General features: G+C 50.9%; 1 long non-coding RNA gene across 1 annotated transcript in view; it reads right to left on the bottom strand.

Moving 5' to 3' along the window:
- Window positions 1–18,019, bottom strand: part of LOC114670987 (uncharacterized) — a 66,814-nt gene extending 48,795 nt beyond the window's left edge. Inside the window, exons 1-2 of the long non-coding RNA XR_003720863.2 lie at window positions 17,289–18,019; window positions 17,143–17,205 (exon numbers count right to left, since the gene is read on the bottom strand). This is a non-coding gene — a long non-coding RNA (uncharacterized LOC114670987). The remainder of the gene's footprint in view (window positions 1–17,142; window positions 17,206–17,288) is intronic.
- Between the last annotated feature and the right edge of the window lie 364 nt (window positions 18,020–18,383).

Here is an 18,383-nt window from a genome sequence, read left to right on the forward strand (position 1 = left end):
CGTTAAAAGGAAGAAAATGTGGCTGGGCGCCTTGGCTCACGCCTGTAATCCCAACACTTTGGCAGGCTAAGGCGGGAGGATTGCTTGAGCCCAGGAATTCAAGACCAGCCTGGGAAACACAGTGAGACCCCATCTCTACAAAACATTTTAAAATTTAGCAGGGCATAGTGACACCTGCACCTGTAGTCCCAGCTACTTGGGAGGCTGAGACAGGAGGATCCCTTGAGCCTGGGAGGTTGAGGCTGCAGTGAGCCCTGATCGTGCTGCCGCCCTCCAGCCTGGGCAACAGAGCAAGACTCTGTCTTGAAAATAATAAATAAATAAAAATAGAACGTGAAAAAAACAGATGAGATTAATTTTAATTTAATCTAATTGATCCAAAATATTATCCTTTCAGCACGCACTCCACATAAAGAATTAATCCCTGAGCTATTTACACGCATTTGTTTCATCCTAACTTTCTGGAACCCACCGTGTATTCCACACTTAGAGCCCATCTCAATGTGGACACTAAATTCTCATCGGAAATATTTGATCTGCATTTTGATTCTGTAAAACTGACAGTTGAAAAGGTGCATTAATCTACTGAAGTTGCCCCGTAGAGACTTAAAAGTCTTCCAAGAACTGAGTATCAAAAAAATCATCTTCCTTTAATATTCACATCCACATTGGCAAAACTGCTTCGGTTTTTAATTTTTAATTTAAACTAATTAAAACAAAGATATGAAGACATAAAATTCAGTTCCTCAGTCGCGATAGCCACATTTCAAGCGCCTGATAGCCACACATGACCAGTGGCTATTATTTTGGCCAATGCCGTTTTAAATGGAGGAGACAGGCCAGGTGCGGTGGCTCACGCCTGTAATCCCAGCACTTTGGGAGGCGGAGTCGGGCAGATCACATGAGGCCAGGAATTCAAGACCAGCCTGGCCAACATGATGAAACCCTGTCTCTACTAAAAATACAAAAATTAGCCGAGTGTGGTGGCGGGCGCCTATAATCCCAATTACTCTGGAGGCTGAGGCAGGAGAATTGCTTGAACCTGGGAGATGGAGGTTGCAGTGAGCCAAGATTGTACCACTGCACTCCAGTCTGGGCAACAGAGCAAAACTCCATCTCCAAAAAATAAATTAATTAATTAATTAAATGGAGGAGACAATGAAACTATGTGTAAATGGCATCGTTTCATGTCAGCAGAATCCCACAGTAGGTCCTCTTTCCTTTAGCGAATTCATTTAGCGAATTATTTTGAGACACATCCACACTGGGGGTAGGTGTGTGTGCATACATCCACCTGATAGTAAATGCGAAGAAAGAACACAGAAACTAAAGGGAGGTTGGGAGTGCTTTTAGTTAGAGAGGAGATTTGGACAGGCCTCTCGGAAGAGGTGATGTTTGGCAAAGACTTGAAGGCCGTGGAGATCTGAGCCATGTTTGGGTCTGGCAGAAGAGTGTCCCAGGCAGAGGGAACAGCCAGTGCGAAGGCCCTGAGGTGGAAGCATGCCTGGTGTGTTCAGGAAGCAGAGCAGAGGCCGGGTGGGCTGGAGTGGACAGAGGATGGGAGAAGAGATAGGAAAGGAAACCAGAACAGTCCCAGGGCCAGACCCCATGACCTCGTGGGGCTTTGTAAGAACTCGGACTTCTACTCTGAATCCTCTGTCCCCGCCCCCAGTTCATTCCCAAAATGTCCTCTTTTCTTGCCTGGCTCTTCTCTCATTCAGCGTAGGTATCTTTAGAGTCATTTATTGTATTAGTCCATTTTCACGCTGCTGATAAAGACATACCTGAGACTGGGTAATTTATAAAGAAAAGAGGTTTAATGGACTGATGGTTCCATGTGGATGGGGAGGCCTCACAATCATGGCAGAAGGTGAAAGGCACATCTTACATGGTGGCAGACAAGAGAGAGAGCCAAGCAACATGGGAAACCCCTTATAAACCATCAGATCTCTTGAGACTTACTCACTACCACAAGAATAGCATGGGGAAAACCGGCCCACAATTCAATTCTCTCCCACCGGGTTCCTCCCACAACCTGTGGGAATTATGGGAGCTACAATTCAAGATGAGATTTGGGTGGGGACACAGCCAGACCATATCATTTATGTTGCTGTGCACATCAGTAGTTCATTGTAAGGATATACCACCATGTGCTGACCCACTCGCCTGCTGACAGGGTGTTGGTTTATTTCCAGTTTTTGGCTGTGACAAGAAAGCAGCAATGAACATTTGTGTACAAGTCTCTGTGTCGACAGATGCTGTCATTTCTCTTGGAGGGGGATGGTGGGGTCATACTGGAAGTGTATGATTAACTTAAGAAACTGCCAAACTGTTTTCCAGTGTAGTTACATGATTTCACATTCCCTCCAGCTGTGTGTGAGTTCCAGGCCCTCTGAATTCTCCCGGTGCTGGAGGGCGTCAGTCTTTTTCATTTCAGTCATGCTAGCTGGTGCTGGAGTATCACATTTTGATTTTGGACTGTGAGATCTTTAAGGTCCGGAATATTCATTCATGTTTTCAACAAATATTTACTGAAGACCCATGAAGCACCGGGCACTGTGCCAGGAGCAGAAGCAAGCACAGTCGCTGCTCCTGTGGTATGTCCAGTTTCAGGGTGAGACTGACACTTAACAACTGTGCGGTTACAGGGCCTTTCAGTGCATGAGATGCCAGGAGTCTGTGAGGCAGAGAAGCGTGACCTGTTCTTGTGGAGAGGGAATCAGGGCACGCTCCCCTGAGTAAATGACTTCTTGAGAACTAGTTGGTTGGCCGGGCAGAGTGGCTCACACCTGTAATCCCAGCACTGTGGGAGGCCAAGGCGGGTGGATCACCTGAGGTCAGGAGTTCGAGACCAGCCTGGCCAACATGGTGAAACCTCGTCTCTACTAAAAATACAAGATTAACTGGGCGTAGTGGCACATGCCTGTAGTCCCAGCTACTGGGGAGGCTGAGGCAGGAGAATTGCTTGAACCAGGGAGGTAGCAGAGGTTGCAGTGAGCTGAGATCGCGCCATTGCACTCCAGCCTGGGTGACAGAGTAAGGATTTGTCTCAAAAAAAAAAAAGTTAGTTGAGTGGGGAGGAGGCAGGAAAGAGAAGTCCAGGGAGAAGAGATGCCCACACACAGAAGCCATGGATAAATTGGGATCCTTCAGGCTTTGAGTAACAGCTATGAGGAAATGTAATACTTTCATTGCTGTGGATTGAATGTCTGCATCTCTCCCAGATTCCTATATTAAAATCCTAACTCCCAATGGGGTGGTATTAGGAGCTGTCTAATTTGGCGATGATTGCGTCATGAAGGTGGCGTCCCCATGAAGGTGATTAGTGCCTGATCTAGTTTGGATATTTTCCCCACCCAAATCTCATGTTGAAATGTACTCCCCGAGGCCGGGTGCGGTGGCTCATGCCTGTAATCCCAACACTTTGGGAGGTCAAGGTGGGTGGGTCACGCCTGTCATCCCAACACTTTGGGAGGTGAAGGTGGGTAGATCACTTGAGTCCAAGAGTTTGACACCAGCTTGGGCAACATGGCGAAACCCTGTCCCTACAAAAAAAAGAATTACAAAACAATAGCCAGGCGTGATAGTGCACGCCTGTAGTTCCAGTTACATGGGAGACTGAGGTGGGAGGATCACAGGTGGAGGTCGAAATGAGCTGAGATCACACCACTGCACTCCAGACTGAACAACAGAGTAAGACCCTGTCTCAAAAAAAATAAATAAATATAATCCCAATATTAGAGGTGTGGGCTGGTGGGAGGGATTAGATCATGGAGGTGGATTTCTCATGAATGGATTAGCACCATCTCCTTGCTGCTGTCCTTGTGACTGTGAGTGAATTCGCACAATCTGATTGTTTAAAAGTGTGTGGTGCCTACCCCACCCCCTTGCTCCCACACTGGCCATGTGATCTGCCGGCTCCCCCTTTGCCTTCTGCCACGATTGGAAGCTTCCTGAGGCTTCCCCAGAAGCAGAACAGATGCCAATGCCATGCTTCCTGTACAGCCTACAAACCGTGAGCCAATTAAGCCTCTTTTCTTCATGTTACCCAGTCTTAGGCATTTCTTTATAGTGACATGAGAATGGCCTCATATACTGCCCTTTTAAAAGAGACCCCAGAGAGTTCCGTTACACCTTCTGCCATGTTAAAAAACAGCAAGAAGCCACTATCTATGAACCAGGATGTGGGTCCTCAACAGACATCGAATCTGCCAGTGACTTGGTCTTGGACTTCTCAATCTCCGGAACTGTGAGCAATAAAAAATTTTTTGGCTGGGTGCAGGGCCCACGTGTGTAATCCCAGCATTTTGGGAGGATCACCTGAGGTCAGGAGTTTGAGACGAGCCTGGCCAACATGGTGAAACCCCATCTCTACTAAAACTACAAAAAAATGAGCCAGGCGTGGTGGCACATGCTTGTAATCCCAGCTACTCAGGAGACTGAGGCAGGAGAATCGCTTGAACTGGGGAGGCTGGGGTTGCAGTGAGCCAAGATCACGCCACCACCCTACAGCCTGGGCAACAAGAGTGAAACTCTGTCTCAAAAAAGAAATTGAGACAAGGTCTCACTCTAGTTGCCCAGGTTGGAGTGCAGTGGCATGACCACAGCTCACTGCAGCCTTGACCTCCCAAGCCCAAGCAATCCTCCCACCTCAGCCTCCCAAGTAGCTGGGACTACAGGTGTGCACCAACGCGCTCAGCTAATATTTTTTGTATGTTTTGTAGAGACAAGGTTTCACCACGTTGCCCAAGCTGGTCTCAAACTCCCGAGCTCAAACAATTTGCCCACCTTGGCCTCCCGAAATGCTGGGATTACAGGTGTGAGCCACCGCACCCAGCCTGAGCAGTAAAGTTCTGTTGTTCATAAGCCACCAGTCTATGGTAATATATAACACAGGGGTCACCAACCTCCGGGCCGTAGACCGGTACCAGTCCATGGCCTGTCAGGAGCTGGGTCACACAGCAGGAGGTGAGCAGCAGGCAAGCGAGCATTACCACCTGAGCTCCACCTCCTGTCAGATCAGTGGCGGCACTAGATTCTCATAGGTGCACAAACCCTATTGTGAACTGCGCATGTGAGGGATCTAGGTTGCCTGCTCCTTACGAGAATCTAATGCCTGGTGGTCTGAGGTGGAAGTTTCATCCTGAAACCATCCTCCCCACCGACAGGCTGTGGAAAAATTGTCTTCCACAGAACTGGTCCCTGGTGCCAAAAAGGCTGGGGACTGCTGGCATAACAGCAGCCTGAACTAAGACACTCATATAACAGAAGGCCTAGGGAAGGGCAGTCTCAGGATGATTTCGACCCCACAATATCATCAAGAGCCTAGGAGCTTCCCAGCTTTCTGCTCCACCATTCTCAGTGGGTCAGCCATGCTTTCTCTCATAGTCATAAAGTGGCTGCTGTGGCTCCAGACAACACACCCTCACCCTCACCCAGTGAGCCAAGCAGGAAGGAAGAGAGGCAGCAAGAGGCACTTTCTTCTCGTTTCTCTCCTATTAAAATCTGCCCCCAGCCGAGTTTCCCTAACATTTCGCTTGCTAGAGCTTGGTCTCATGCCCACCCTAAACCACCAAGAAACAGGATTCCCTTAGATCTATTGTGATCAATTCCCTGGGACAGGGAGACTCATTCCCTAAATAAAATCCAGACCGTTCGAGAGGAAAAGGAGGTAATGCTCGCTAAGTAGCTGACCACCAAGGCCTGCCTGGCTCACAGACTGTTGTTTAATGGAATTGGTGGCTATCTCAGGAATGTCTGGCTTGCTGGCCTGAGAATTCACCCAAAGTGACATGGCAAAAGATGAGAGATGGGCCAGGCAGCCTCGTCCCAAACACCAGGTCTCAGTTCCCAAATGTCCTCTAGGCCCCAAGAGGACCCAATGAGAGTCACAGGTGGGAATAAGGGGTGACCTCCAGGAGCCCTACCCATGAGGCTTCTGAGTGGGGGTCCCAGGCCTCTGCTCCCCACTCCCCACTGAGATATCAGGTGTGGAGCTGGGGCCAGGGGCCGCTCAAATCCACCTTGCCACTGGCCCCAGTCCAGGCAGCCACTGCCATTCAGTCTGAGCACGCTCTCTCACTCTCTTGCTCTCGCTCACTTTTAAAGAACTCTTTTTTCATTTCCCTGGGGGAAACATCTTAGCAACTCCTGAACCCGGCTCTGAAGATGAAGGGAAGCTTAGAAACAATCCAATAACGGCGCGTCCCCTCCCGTCTCCTCCCAGCCGGGGGAGGCCCCTGGGCCTCGCTCCATCTGTGATGCACAGTCTGTGATCACCTTCCTTCGTTCAGCCCACCATGTGCCTGGGCCTTCTCTGAGTTCCCAGAAGGTGGTGGGGAACAAGCTCCCTCCACTAGAACCGGCGGCCTCCTGGGGAAGGAAAGACAATCAACAAGAAAGCAAATAAATGCAGCAACGGCAGAGAACACTTCGTGCTGTGATGCAGAGTTTGGCTTCTTTACCTGAAGGTCAGAGAAGGCTTCTCTGAGAAGCCGACCTTGAGCTGAAAACTGATGAGGAGCCAGCTCTGCAAAGACGGCAGGAAATGGGTTCAGACGGAGGAACACCAAGTACAGAAACCCTGAAGTGGGAAGGAACCAGGTGGGCTCCAGGAACAGGAAGGGCTGCGTGGCCGGCGAGACGCTGGGTACCTGAGGTCGTGGGCAGATGTGGCTGGGGGGTCTGGCTGTGCTTGGCTCCATGTGGATTTGGTATTAAGTCCAGGTATAGCAAGAGCACATCTTAGGCTTTGCTTGAGAATTTTTACTTTTTTTCCAGAAACCCTGGAGACAGAGCAGTTGAGAAGCTGTTTTTAGGTTTGTTTTGTTTTTTAAAAAATAGAGATGGGATCTTGCTATGTTGCCCAAGCTGGTCTCGAACTCCTGGCCTCAAGCAATCTTCCTACCTCGGCCTCCCAAAGCACTGAGATTACAGGCGTGAGCCACTGTACCCTGACCAGACCGTACCCGGTCTTTGGCTCAGGAGTTTGGCTCCAACCTTTGATGTTTTCAGGGGTGACAATGTGCCCTACTGAAGATTGCCCGTGCCACCCTCCCCTGCAGACACGGGTCGTCAGTGAGTGACAAGCAGAGGTGTCAGGCAGGGCTCTTTGGAAGCATTCCTATTTTATTTTATCTTATTTATTTATTTATTTTGAGACAGAGTTATTTATTTATTTATTTATTTTGAGACAGAGTTATTTATTTATTTATTTATTTATTTTGAGACAGTTATTTATTTATTTATTTATTTTGAGACAGTTATTTATTTATTTATTTATTTATTTATTTTGAGACAGAGTCTCACTCTGTCAGCCAGGCTGGAGTGCAGTGGCACAATCTCAGCTCACTGCAACTTCAGCCTCCTGGGCTCAAACAATTCTCCTGCCTCAGCCTTCCGAGTAGCTGGGATTACAGGTGTGCGCCACCACACCTGACTAATTTTTGTATTTTTAGTAGAGACGGGGTTTTACCATGTTGGCAGGCTGGTCTCGAACTCCTAATCTCAAGCAATCCACCCGCCTTGGCCTCCCACAGTGCTGGGATTACAGGCATGAGCCACCGTGCCCGGCCTTCTTTTTATTTTTGAGACAAGATCTCCCTCTGTCCTTCAGACTGGAGTGCAGTGGTGTGACCTCAGCTCACTGCAGCCTTGAGCTCTTGGGCTCAAGAGATCCTCCTACCTCAGCCTCCCGAATAGTTGGGATCACAGGTGTGCGCCACCATGCCTGACTACTTTTTGTATTTTTTGTAGAGACAGGCTCTCACTACATTGCCCAGGCTGGTCTCAAACTCCTGGACTCAAGTGATTAGCCCACCTCGGCCTCCCAAAGTGCTGGGATTACAGGCACAAGCCACCGCTCCTGGCCAGCGTTCTTTTTCAGAGTCTGGTATAGGGAGGCAGCCTGCGGGGGGCATGGGAGCCCCCGCTTTCCCGCTGGTTGTCACCAGGGCTGGCTCTCGGCTCTCAGGTCCCCGCTTGCAGCACAGGAGCTGACTTCTTCAAAACCGCCGGGAGCTCCTCTGCTACTGCGACTTCCCCATGGTGTCATGCAGTCCTGGGAGTGACTACACCATCACTCTTTTGTCACATGTCATCACCTGATCGAGGGAACAACTATCCCATCGCATTCTCACTCAAGGGAGGGATTATCCCAGGCATGGACACCAGGGCAGAGGGGCTTAGGGGACGCTGCAGGATTCTGCCTACCACAGAAGACAAAGCTTCTGGGGGGGGGCTTGGCCTGGTGCAAATGCTAAACCCAGAGGGGGCCAGTCCAGGGATCGCCCAGAGTTCCTCAGGATGGAGTCCACTGTCTGAGCAGAATCCTCCACTGGGCAATTTACAGCACAAATTGTGAAGTCCTCACCCTGCATGAAGCAGATGCAATCAGGTGATTCGGGAAAGGCTCAGATGAAAGCAGGGACCAGCCAGGAGAAGGCCGGACTCAGGAGCCTGGGGAGGGCCTGGGAGGTGGCCGGCAGCTGCCACTTCACAGAACCAGAAGAGGGAAGGCCCAAGGGTGGAAGAGTCAGGACTAGACTCAGTTGGGTGGGATAGAAAATCCAGTCCCCCAGCAGCACAGAGCCCTTGGGGAATTCCCAGTGGCTGCTGCGGGTAAATAGATAAGAAATCCAGCTGCCCACAGAAGGTGGCCTCTATTTTAGAGATTAAAAAACTAATGCTCAGAAAGGTTAAGTGACTTGCCCAAGGTCACACAGCTGGGAAGTGGGAGAGCTGGGATTTGAACCCCCTTGATTTGACTTTCTGTCACTTGCAAGCAGTAAGTCCTGATTACTATGCCATGTGACCCTTGGCAAACCAGGGAGTGAGTTCCTGAAGCTTTTATTATAGTTTTGTGTGTGTGTGTGTGTGTGTGCGCGTGCATGCACACGCACATGTATATGTGCAGGGTTACAACATAAGATGTACTTCTTACCAGGGGTTGTGTTTTAAAATATTTGCAAACAGGCCAGGAGCAGTGGCTTATGCCTGTAATCCCAGCATTTTGGAGGGCCAAGGTGGAAGGATCACTTGAGGTCGGGAGTTTGAGACCAGCCTGGCCAACATGGTGACACCTTGTCTCTACTAAAAATACAAAAATTAGCCAGGCATGGTGGCACATGTCTGTACTCCCAGCTACTTGGGTGACTGAGGTGGGAGGATTGCTTGAACCCAGGAGGCAGAGGTTGTAGTGAGCCAAGATCATGCCACTGCACTCTAGCCTGGATGATAGAATGAGACTCCATCTCAAAAAATTAAAATAAATAAAATACAAAAAAAATAATAATAAATATTTGCGAGCATTGCTTTAAACTCGTGTTCCTCAAAGTGTCCTCCATGGATCAGCAGCCCCAGGTACTCTGGGAGCATGTTGGAAACGCAGTCTCAGGCCCCACCCTAGGCCTGCTGAAGCAGAACTGCATTTTAACAAAATTCTCAGTTGAGCTGTGTGCAGTTTTGAGAAGCTCAGCTCTGGCTAGAACCTAAGCGTGCCCGCAGTGCCTCGGGCTCTGCAAGGAGCTCCAGGGCCCCCCATCATCTCTCAAGGCTCCCCCAGATGTGAGGGAACCTCAGGGCAGTGACAGGAACTGAATCCCCAAACGCTTCCCACCCCGCCGCCCAGCCCTCCCCGCTGCTGCCTCCTGGCACAGCTCTCCCTGGGACTGTGCCCAGGGTTTCCCACTGCCTGGGCCTCTCAATACCTCCTGGGAGCTGAGGCCCACCCGCCCAACTTGCCCCCCAGGGCCACCCAGGACAGGGCCTGGCAAGCTTCCCAGAAGTGGAAGTGACACTTGGTTTAAAGAAACAGACCACGAAAAGGGTGGCGACCAGCTTCTCTCTGCCCTGGCATGAAGGTGTACCCACAAAGAGCTAAGGCAGCAGCAGGAGGGATGGAAGTCAGATAGTTAGACAGCGTGGTGCTGTGGTCACCACCACAATTTCGGACTCCTGTCTTCACCCAGCAGGTCCATGAGAACATTTATCCACCCACCCACGCACCCAACCACCCATGCACCCACGCATCACTCACCCATGCACCCACGCACCCACGCACGCACCCACCCACTTACCCACACATCCACCCACCCATCCACCACTTGCTGAGGTCCTCCTGAGAGCTCCAGGGACAGACAGGCAAGCATTCTGCCAGTAACCCGCTGGGTGACTTATGAAGTCGCCAAGGCACCCCAGGCCTCAGTTTTCCCTTTGGTAAAATGTGAGAGTTAAACAAGAGGCCTCCAAAACATTTCACTTTGATCTTTCTTTTGGTATGGCAGTAATAAGGGTGAATGGCATACAGTAAGCGCTCAATGAGTGCCTGTCCATGAACAGACACAGCCCCAATACCACTGTCCATGCCCCCAGTTTTACAGAAGCAGCCCCAGGCCCAGCTCCGTGGTGAGCCAGCGGGATGATCATTCTGCACTGCTTTGCCACAGACTGGCCTTGGTGTGGTCATGTGACTCACTTCTGACCAAGGGGACATCAAAGGAAGTCTGCTGCGACCTCAGGGAAAGATTTTTCTTCCTGATATAAGAGAAACACACAAAGAAGACCTCCTTTCTCCCCACCCAGCCCCTTTCTTCCAGTTTGAGAGGCTGCGGTGTAAAGAATTGATGTCTGGAGCAGCTGCAGCCATGTTGGGACCCTGAGGCAAGAAAGATGGCAGTGTCATAGGCACTGAATGGCCTGGTCTTCGACAACATCACTGAGGGGCTGAGCCACACCTGGAAACTCATACCTCTGGACTTCTTAAGTTAAATGGTCTTGTCATCTATGCCATAGTGTGCTGGGCTTTCTGTTACCTACAGTTGAGGCATGCTAACCAATCCGGTCAGTTCTTCAAAGCCACTTCTTACCCATCTCCCAGAGCTCTGCTCAAACGCCCCTTCCCTGCCAGCACCCGTCCAGACACTCTTGAACTCACCACAGTCCCTGGCAGCACACTGAGCATAGGTGCCATTTAATTTGCCAGGAGAGCTGGGGATAAATCCCTAACCTTAACCCTCTAACGTGGGTCGTGTAGAAGGAAAATCCCATTTTTCTGGTGCCCTCGTCTAAGTCAGAGCCCTGGGCTGGAGAGAGGCTAGGTCTGCATCTGCGCAGTGACTAGAAGGATTCCTAGCCCACCTCAAGGTCAATAGTGATAGCACAGGAAGCCAAACTGCATCAGAATTCCCAGCTAAGGCCAAAGAGCCAAGCAGGCCTCAACCTTGCCATTTCCTAGCTGTGTGCCCTTGGGCAAGTGACTTCACCTCTCTGGGCCTCAGTTTCCCCATCTGTAAAATGGGAACAGTAACACCTCAAAGATCATGATAAGGGCTAAATGGAGGCAATTAAGGGAGCCAGCTAGCCACTCGGAGGCCTATTTCCCGTGGGCAGGAAGCTAGCATGAGGGTGGTTGGGAGGATGACACCCCACTCCTGGAATGTGTGGGAATGAAGCTGTCTGGTAACCAGTGTGAGGCCAGGGTCATCTCACAAACTCTCTACTCTAGATCCAGCTTCCACAGAAAGTTCCAGGACGTGAGCTGTCACTAACCCTTCCCTGGCTGCCACCCAACAGCAAGGTGGCCTACCCCTGTACCTCCCAAGGGCCCGAGGCCGTCCCCAGGCCCCTGCTCAGGACCATGTGCTGGTCAGGCCCCGGCTGTTTCCCCCTGCTGTGGGAGGACGAGACAGGCGAGATGACAGGATGGCCTTTTCTATCCAAAGTGTAATCAGACAACCCGCGTACCTGCTCCAACCTCACTATGAGGAGAGGCCGGTGAGTAATAAGATCTGACGTTTCTGGAGCATTGCTACGTGCCAGATGTGTTCTAGCACTTTCTATCAATTTATTTCATCCTCAGAACAATGCTGTGCGGTAAATACTATTATCATCGCCATTTTACAGATTAAGAAACCAAGGCTCGGAGAGGTTAAGTAACTTGCCCAGGGTCACACAGCTAATAGGCAGTGGAGCTGGGCTTTGCAACCATCTGATATGACTTTCTGCCATTGCAGCCAATCAGTCCTGATTAATGTGGCATGTGACCCTGGGCACCTGCTCTGAACCAAACTGGAAGGCGAGCTGGCTAGAGAAGCCCTTTCCTTCTCAACAAACAGGCCAAAGCTCCAGCGCTCCTACTCCAATAGAAACCCCGACAAATGGAGATGGCGGTGGCCAAGGTCAGCAAGAGAAGCAGGCGGCCTGAGCTGGGGGCCCTGGGACGACACACGGAAGGCACCGCCTTGCTTTCTCACCCGGCACCAGCAGCCCCAAGCAGCTTAACCCAGGAGGTCACGCATCTCTTTTGAAGTCCGAGTCACAGGATGAAGATTCCATTTAACGCCCCGATAAAGCAAAACCACTGAGAAAACAAACGAGAGGCTGCCCAGGCACAAGCATGCTCACCCTCCAGGAGCCCCGGAGAGTGCTGGCTGCACGGCAACGGGGCTCCTTCCAAGCCAGCCTTTCGCTCAAGGATGATCCCAGCCCAGGAAGACGCAAGGCTGTGACTATCAGCGCCATTTTACAGGTGCAGAAATGGAGGGCCAGAGAGGTTGCACCACCTACACAAGGTCACATAGCCCATGAATGAGACCGGAAATGGCGAATAAAATTCAGGTCTCCCCATGCCCCCCAGTGCTCTTCCCTCCTTCATCAGAGCCAGGTGAGAGTTCTCCCTCCCCTGCTGCAGAGAGCAGTACTGTTTTGGGGTACACTGCATTCATTTCTCTCTTTTTTTAAGAGACAGGGTCCTGCTCTGTTGCCCAGGCTGGAGTGTGGTCGTGCAATCATAGCTCACCTCAGCCTGGAACTGTCGGGCTCAAGCAATCCTCCCACACTGGCCTCCTAAAGCGCTGAGATCACAGGCGTGAGCCACTGTATGCAGCCTCATTCTCCTTTTCAATGAGGGCATCACTCTGAATTTCCTCCACGCAGTCCAGGATGGTCAGGTGGCCTCCATCCCCTGAAAGGGCAGAGCCTGTGCCCCAGGCCTGGCCAATCAGAGCACTGCTAGCCAGGTGACTGGCTCAAAGACGGGCATGCGACCCGAGCTGGTCCTATCGGAGGGAGGGCTAGGTAATTGTGCCAGAGTTAACCAGGGAGAAAACATTCCATCCCCCCCATGTGAGTTAACACAACACAAATGTATTATCTCACAGTTCTAGAGGTCAGAAGGCCACAGTAGGCCTCACTGGACTTAAAGCAAGATGTTGGCAAGGCTGTGTTCCTTCTGGAAATTGCAGGGGAGAATCCATTCTGTGCCTTTTCCAGCTTCTAGAGGCTGCCTGTACTCCTAGGCTCATGGCCCCTTCCAGCAAAGCCATCACTCCTGCCTCTGCCTCTGCAGTCACAACTCTCTCTGACTCATGCTTCTCTTTCACTGCTAAGGAACCTTGTGATTACATCACCCTTATGATAATCCAGGAGAAGCCCCCATCTCAAGATATGTAACCTAATTAGATCTACAAGGGCCCTTTTGCCATGTCAGGTAACATATTCACATGTTCCCTGGGATTAGGACATGGACATCTTTGGGGGTGGTTATTCTGCCTACCATAGCAATCAGAACCACAGCAGGCAGGGTGCCAACATGGAGAGAAAGTAAATCCTGGTGAATGTTTTGAGCCCCTGGATCAAGCTATACCTGAAGGTATATACTTAACTTTTCAGTTACATCATGACGATTAAATTTCCTTTTTCCCCCTAAGCTAGTTGGAGGCTTTTGTTTTGCTTTGTTTCGTTTTATCATTTGCAAACAGAGAGCCTGGCTGAATTAACTCCCAATCCATAAAGATTTCACTGTGAGAAATTACCAGCTTGCATGTGTCTCTCACATGAGGCTGAAATCTTGAGAGTAAAGACAATACCTCCTATAACTTTGTCTCATCAGCACCTAGCAAAAGAGGCACTGAGAAAATGTTTGTTGATTGAATAACAATTTACTGACGGAATAAACACCCTCCTACATGCCCTCCCTCAGTGGCCATCATGAGAACAAGAGGGCAGAGAGAAGCCTTGGCAGGATTTCCCAGGGGTGAATGGTAAGCCAGTCATTTCCCTCTGGGGGTGGCAGCTTCCTCAGAGAGAGGTGACCCAGACAGAAGTCCCGGAGAAAGCCTGACTTTCGTAGGCAGTGAGGGGCCCTGCCACCCAGAGCCAGCACTTCCCAGTTGATCCCGGGATGGCAGCTGCAGCGCTCTGCCGACAAATCTTTCTGAGTCATTTCTGGTCAGGAAGCAGCTTGCCATCGGATGAAAGTCACAGTGGCTCCCTCTGCACACCCGGAGGAGGCAGCAGCCTCCTCTTTTCCGCAGCCACAGAGTTCGGCGGCCACGGCCCTGCAAGGAGGGTTTCACGGGGCGAGGAGAGGAGTCAGAAGAGAAGCCTCCCAGGAAGGCCCGTGTGTCCTGGTCCCCAGAACTGAGCTATCATTTTACCCGACGACGAGGTCACTGCCATTCTTGTTCCCACGTACATCTGAGACATGTGGTCTGAGGCAGGCTCCCTGCCTCTCTTCTGCGCCCCACTCCCCAGACACACCTGCCTCTTCTTTTCTGATTTATCCTCTGTGGGCCCCGAAGGGCAGGCCTCACCCCTCGACAGATCCACGCTGAGCCCTGCACTCAGCCCTCCGTGCATTCAGGTACAGCAGTGTGGCAGGCCTTTGCATATGCTGTTCCCTCTAGCTGGCACACTGTTCCCCACACAGTCTAAACTTTAGCTACTGTCACTCATGGATGCTCAAGGACTGAACTGAAACATTGCTTTTTGTTCATGTACTCAACTAGCATTTATCATGATCACTGGTGATACGGATACAGCACTTACAACGTGCCAGGCTCTGTATCATCTATTACAGATACAAACAACAATGTACTCTTCACCAAAAGGCTAAGGTGGGGAAACTGAGGCATGGGTAGTAAGTGACAGACCCAGAATTTGGACCCAGACAGAGCTGCCCCCAAGGGCTGGGTGCTCAATCCTTGGGCCACACCATACAGATTTCCTGGACTCCTGGACTTTAGCCAAGTCCTCCTGCTGTGCCCCCACTCCCCCAACTGCCTGCCAGACCCCATGAGCAGGGGCAGGGGTGGCTGCGTTCACCTCTGACCCCCAGCACCATCACTGAATGGCACGACAATACATAAATGAATGAATGGGCACCCAAGCCTTGGGACCTTGGGCACCTAACAGTCCTGTGCCTCAGTTTCCCCTCTGTGGAATAGGGATAATAATGGTATCGACTCTTGACAAAAGGCATATCTGAGCCCCTCCTCTTAAGGGGAATCCTGACAAGGAATTTGAGTGAGAAATGGGGGGATCTCAAAATACATCAATGATTTCAGTCGCACTGCTCCACAGAGGCCCAGGCATGAGTGACGTTATAAATATTTAATAACTCGATGATCTGGGCTCCTGTCCAATGGAATGAAACCTGGATATAAACACTGGGCACAGTATGCTGATGTGGATCAGTGTGTCTGACCCCTGGGCACCCGCTGGGGACACAGCTCCACCGGGCCCAGTGCTCTGGAGCTCCCGCAGACACCACCTGCCACCATGAGTAAGCCAAGGTGAACAGGCAGCTGTAGGAAGGGCGTCCAGATGGTTGAGTCGCTGGGACCCTTTGCAGACTCCCGAGGGGCAGTGGAGCTGCACAGCCTGGACTCTCCACCCAGGTCAGACGTACTCAGCTCAAGACCCAGCTGGCACTTCCTCCTCACTGGTCTACAGTGCCTGAAATGGGGAGCCTCCCCAACACGGGCAGTGGGTCCTTTTGGAGTGGCCAGAGGGGTCCTGTTAGGGAACCTGTGGATGGCTCGGGATCTTAGAACACTCTGAGCTTGGGGTGCCCAGAGAGCGGACCTTCAGAACCCACGTGACTGTCTCTGCTTGTGACTCCTGACAGCTCCTTAATCCTAAAGAAGCCAGATCCGAATCTTGGCAAATTGTAGCCAGGAGTTCTCAAGCAGCCAGAGAGTGATGGGCATCCACTGGCAGAGGAAAGATCCAGCTTTAGGAGCAGAACCATGCCTGCGAGCTGGCCCTAGCGAGCTGTGGCCTCTGCTTACACACCTCCAGGGACGGGAGCCCACTCCCTCCTCCGCTCATGGCTCAGGGTCGTGGCCAGAGCCTACCTGTGCAAAGGCGACTCCAGCAGCCACCAGCCCCGCCCAGCTCTGCCCGCACAGCTACAAGGCCATCATCTTGCCCTTTGTCAAGTTTACCATGTCATGTCCCGCCCCCTATTCGCTGAAATCAGCCCCAAATTGCCTGGAAACCCAGACTCAGCACCCCTTCCCCAGCTTTCCTTCTTCATGGAGTTTCTATTTCAGAACAAGGAAACAGATACCCCCAAAACAATTAAAGAAATAAATCTATAATTACAAATTGTACTACGTGCCACGGGGAGAAATGGCAAGAAAGGAGATGGGCTACTTTTAAGGATGAGTTTTGACACAAAAATAGTTCCAGAATATTTCCTGGGTTTGTGAGAACAGGGGTTTCTATCTCACGAAACAGAGAAAAAAGAAAGGAAGGAGGGAGGGAAAAGAAAAGGAAAGAAAGAAAGAGAGAGGAGAAGAAAGGGAGGGAGAGAACCCAGGAAAGAGAAAAGAGCCACTGATTCCCCAGAACCATGGCCTCATCCAGGGGCCAGCACACCGCAGCCGTAAGGCAAATCCAGCTGGTAACAAAGGAGAAGAGTTCACAGGCTGCACACTAAGAATCATTTTTACATTTTTACAATTTTTATTTATTTATTTATTTAAGACAGGGTCTTGCTCTGTTGCCCAGGCTGGAGTGCCGTGGCCCAATCACAGCTCACTTGCAGCCTTGAATTCCGGGGCTCAAGCAATCCTCCCACCTCAGCCTCTCGAGTAGCTGGGTCTACAGGCACATGCCACCACGCCTGGCTAATTTTTGTTTTAAACACTGGGTCTCACTACATTGCCCAGGCTGGTCTCAAACTCCTGGCCTCAGTGATCCTCCCGCATTGACCTCCCAAAGCAATGGGATTACAGGCATGAGCCACCGCACCTGGTCATTCTTTACATTTTAAAAAGTTTTTACAAACAAAACAAAAACTAACAAAGAATGTACAACAGAGACCTCGTGACCCACAAAGCCTAAAATATTTACTACCTGGCCCTTGATGGAACACGTTTGCCGTCTCCGAATCCCGCCACTGACTTCTGCCGGGGCCAGCTGTGAAAAGCAGAAAGGGGCAGATCAGACGGCCGAGAATTTTCCATTTCTGCCCACGAGGCCAAGCACCATCCATCACAAACCTCTAAACGCCGAGGCCTGGAAGGTTAAGTGATTTCTGCTCCAGCTCAGTGAGGCGAGGTCAGGGCCGGCCAGAGAACAGATGTCCTCATGCACCAAGGAGAAAGGAGTCATTCCCAGCCTCTACCATTAGCCATTGCTCATCCGGCTGTTGAGGAAGCAGGGGAATTAATTTTGCTTGTTCCACGTGTGGTGTTTTATGAAATAAGGGGAGAGAAAAGGCCTATTTATCAGTCAGGGCTCCCAGCTGCAAGTGACAAAATTCCCAATTCAAAGTGGCTGAAGCGACAGAGAGAGCTTATCAGCTCATGTTACTGAAAAGTCCAGGGGTTGGGTGAGTTTCAGGCACAATTGGATCCAGCGGCTCACAATAGCACCTCCAGGACTCATTCTCTCCATTCCCCTAGGGTTTTTTTGTTGTTGTTTTGTTTTTTTCTTCAGATGTAGTCTCGCTTTTGTAGCCCAGGCTAGAGTGCACTGGCATAGTCTTGGCTCACCTCAACCTCCGCCTCCTGGGTTCAAGCAATACTCCTCCCGAGTAGTTGGGATTACAGGTGCCCACACCACGCCCAGCTAAATTTTGTATTTTTTGGTAGAGACAGGGTCTCGAACTCCTGACCTCAGGTGATCTGCCTGCCTTGGCCTCCCAAAGTGCTGAGATTACAAGCGTGAGCCACCACGCCTGGCCCTCTGGGTTGGTTTTATTCCCAGGCAGGCTCCAGCTTCCTAAGGCAAGAATCTCACCGAGCCCTGACTGCATCATGTGACCCTCCTTTGGACCAATGACTGCAGTCAGAGGATGGGATGACCTGATTGGTCAAGCCTTGGTCATGTGCTCCTCCAGGAGCCAAGGAGGCGGGGTCAGCCCCACCTGAACTACCGATGGTGAGAGACAAAAAGAAGTGTTTCCCGCAACAAGATCCCGGGTCGCCGTTACCATGAGGAACAGATGCTGGGCTGGTAAAAGCAACAGCTGTCCGCAATAGAAGCAAACTCCTATTTCCCAGGCCCCTTGGCTAAGTCTCACCACCACCAATTTTACAGCTGAGTAAACTGAGGTCCTAGAGGTGAAGTCAGTCTCCTTTGGTGATGCAGTC

Source organism: Macaca mulatta, chromosome 11 (genome assembly GCF_049350105.2).
Source record: "Macaca mulatta isolate MMU2019108-1 chromosome 11, T2T-MMU8v2.0, whole genome shotgun sequence".
Lineage (NCBI taxonomy): Eukaryota > Metazoa > Chordata > Mammalia > Primates > Cercopithecidae > Macaca > Macaca mulatta.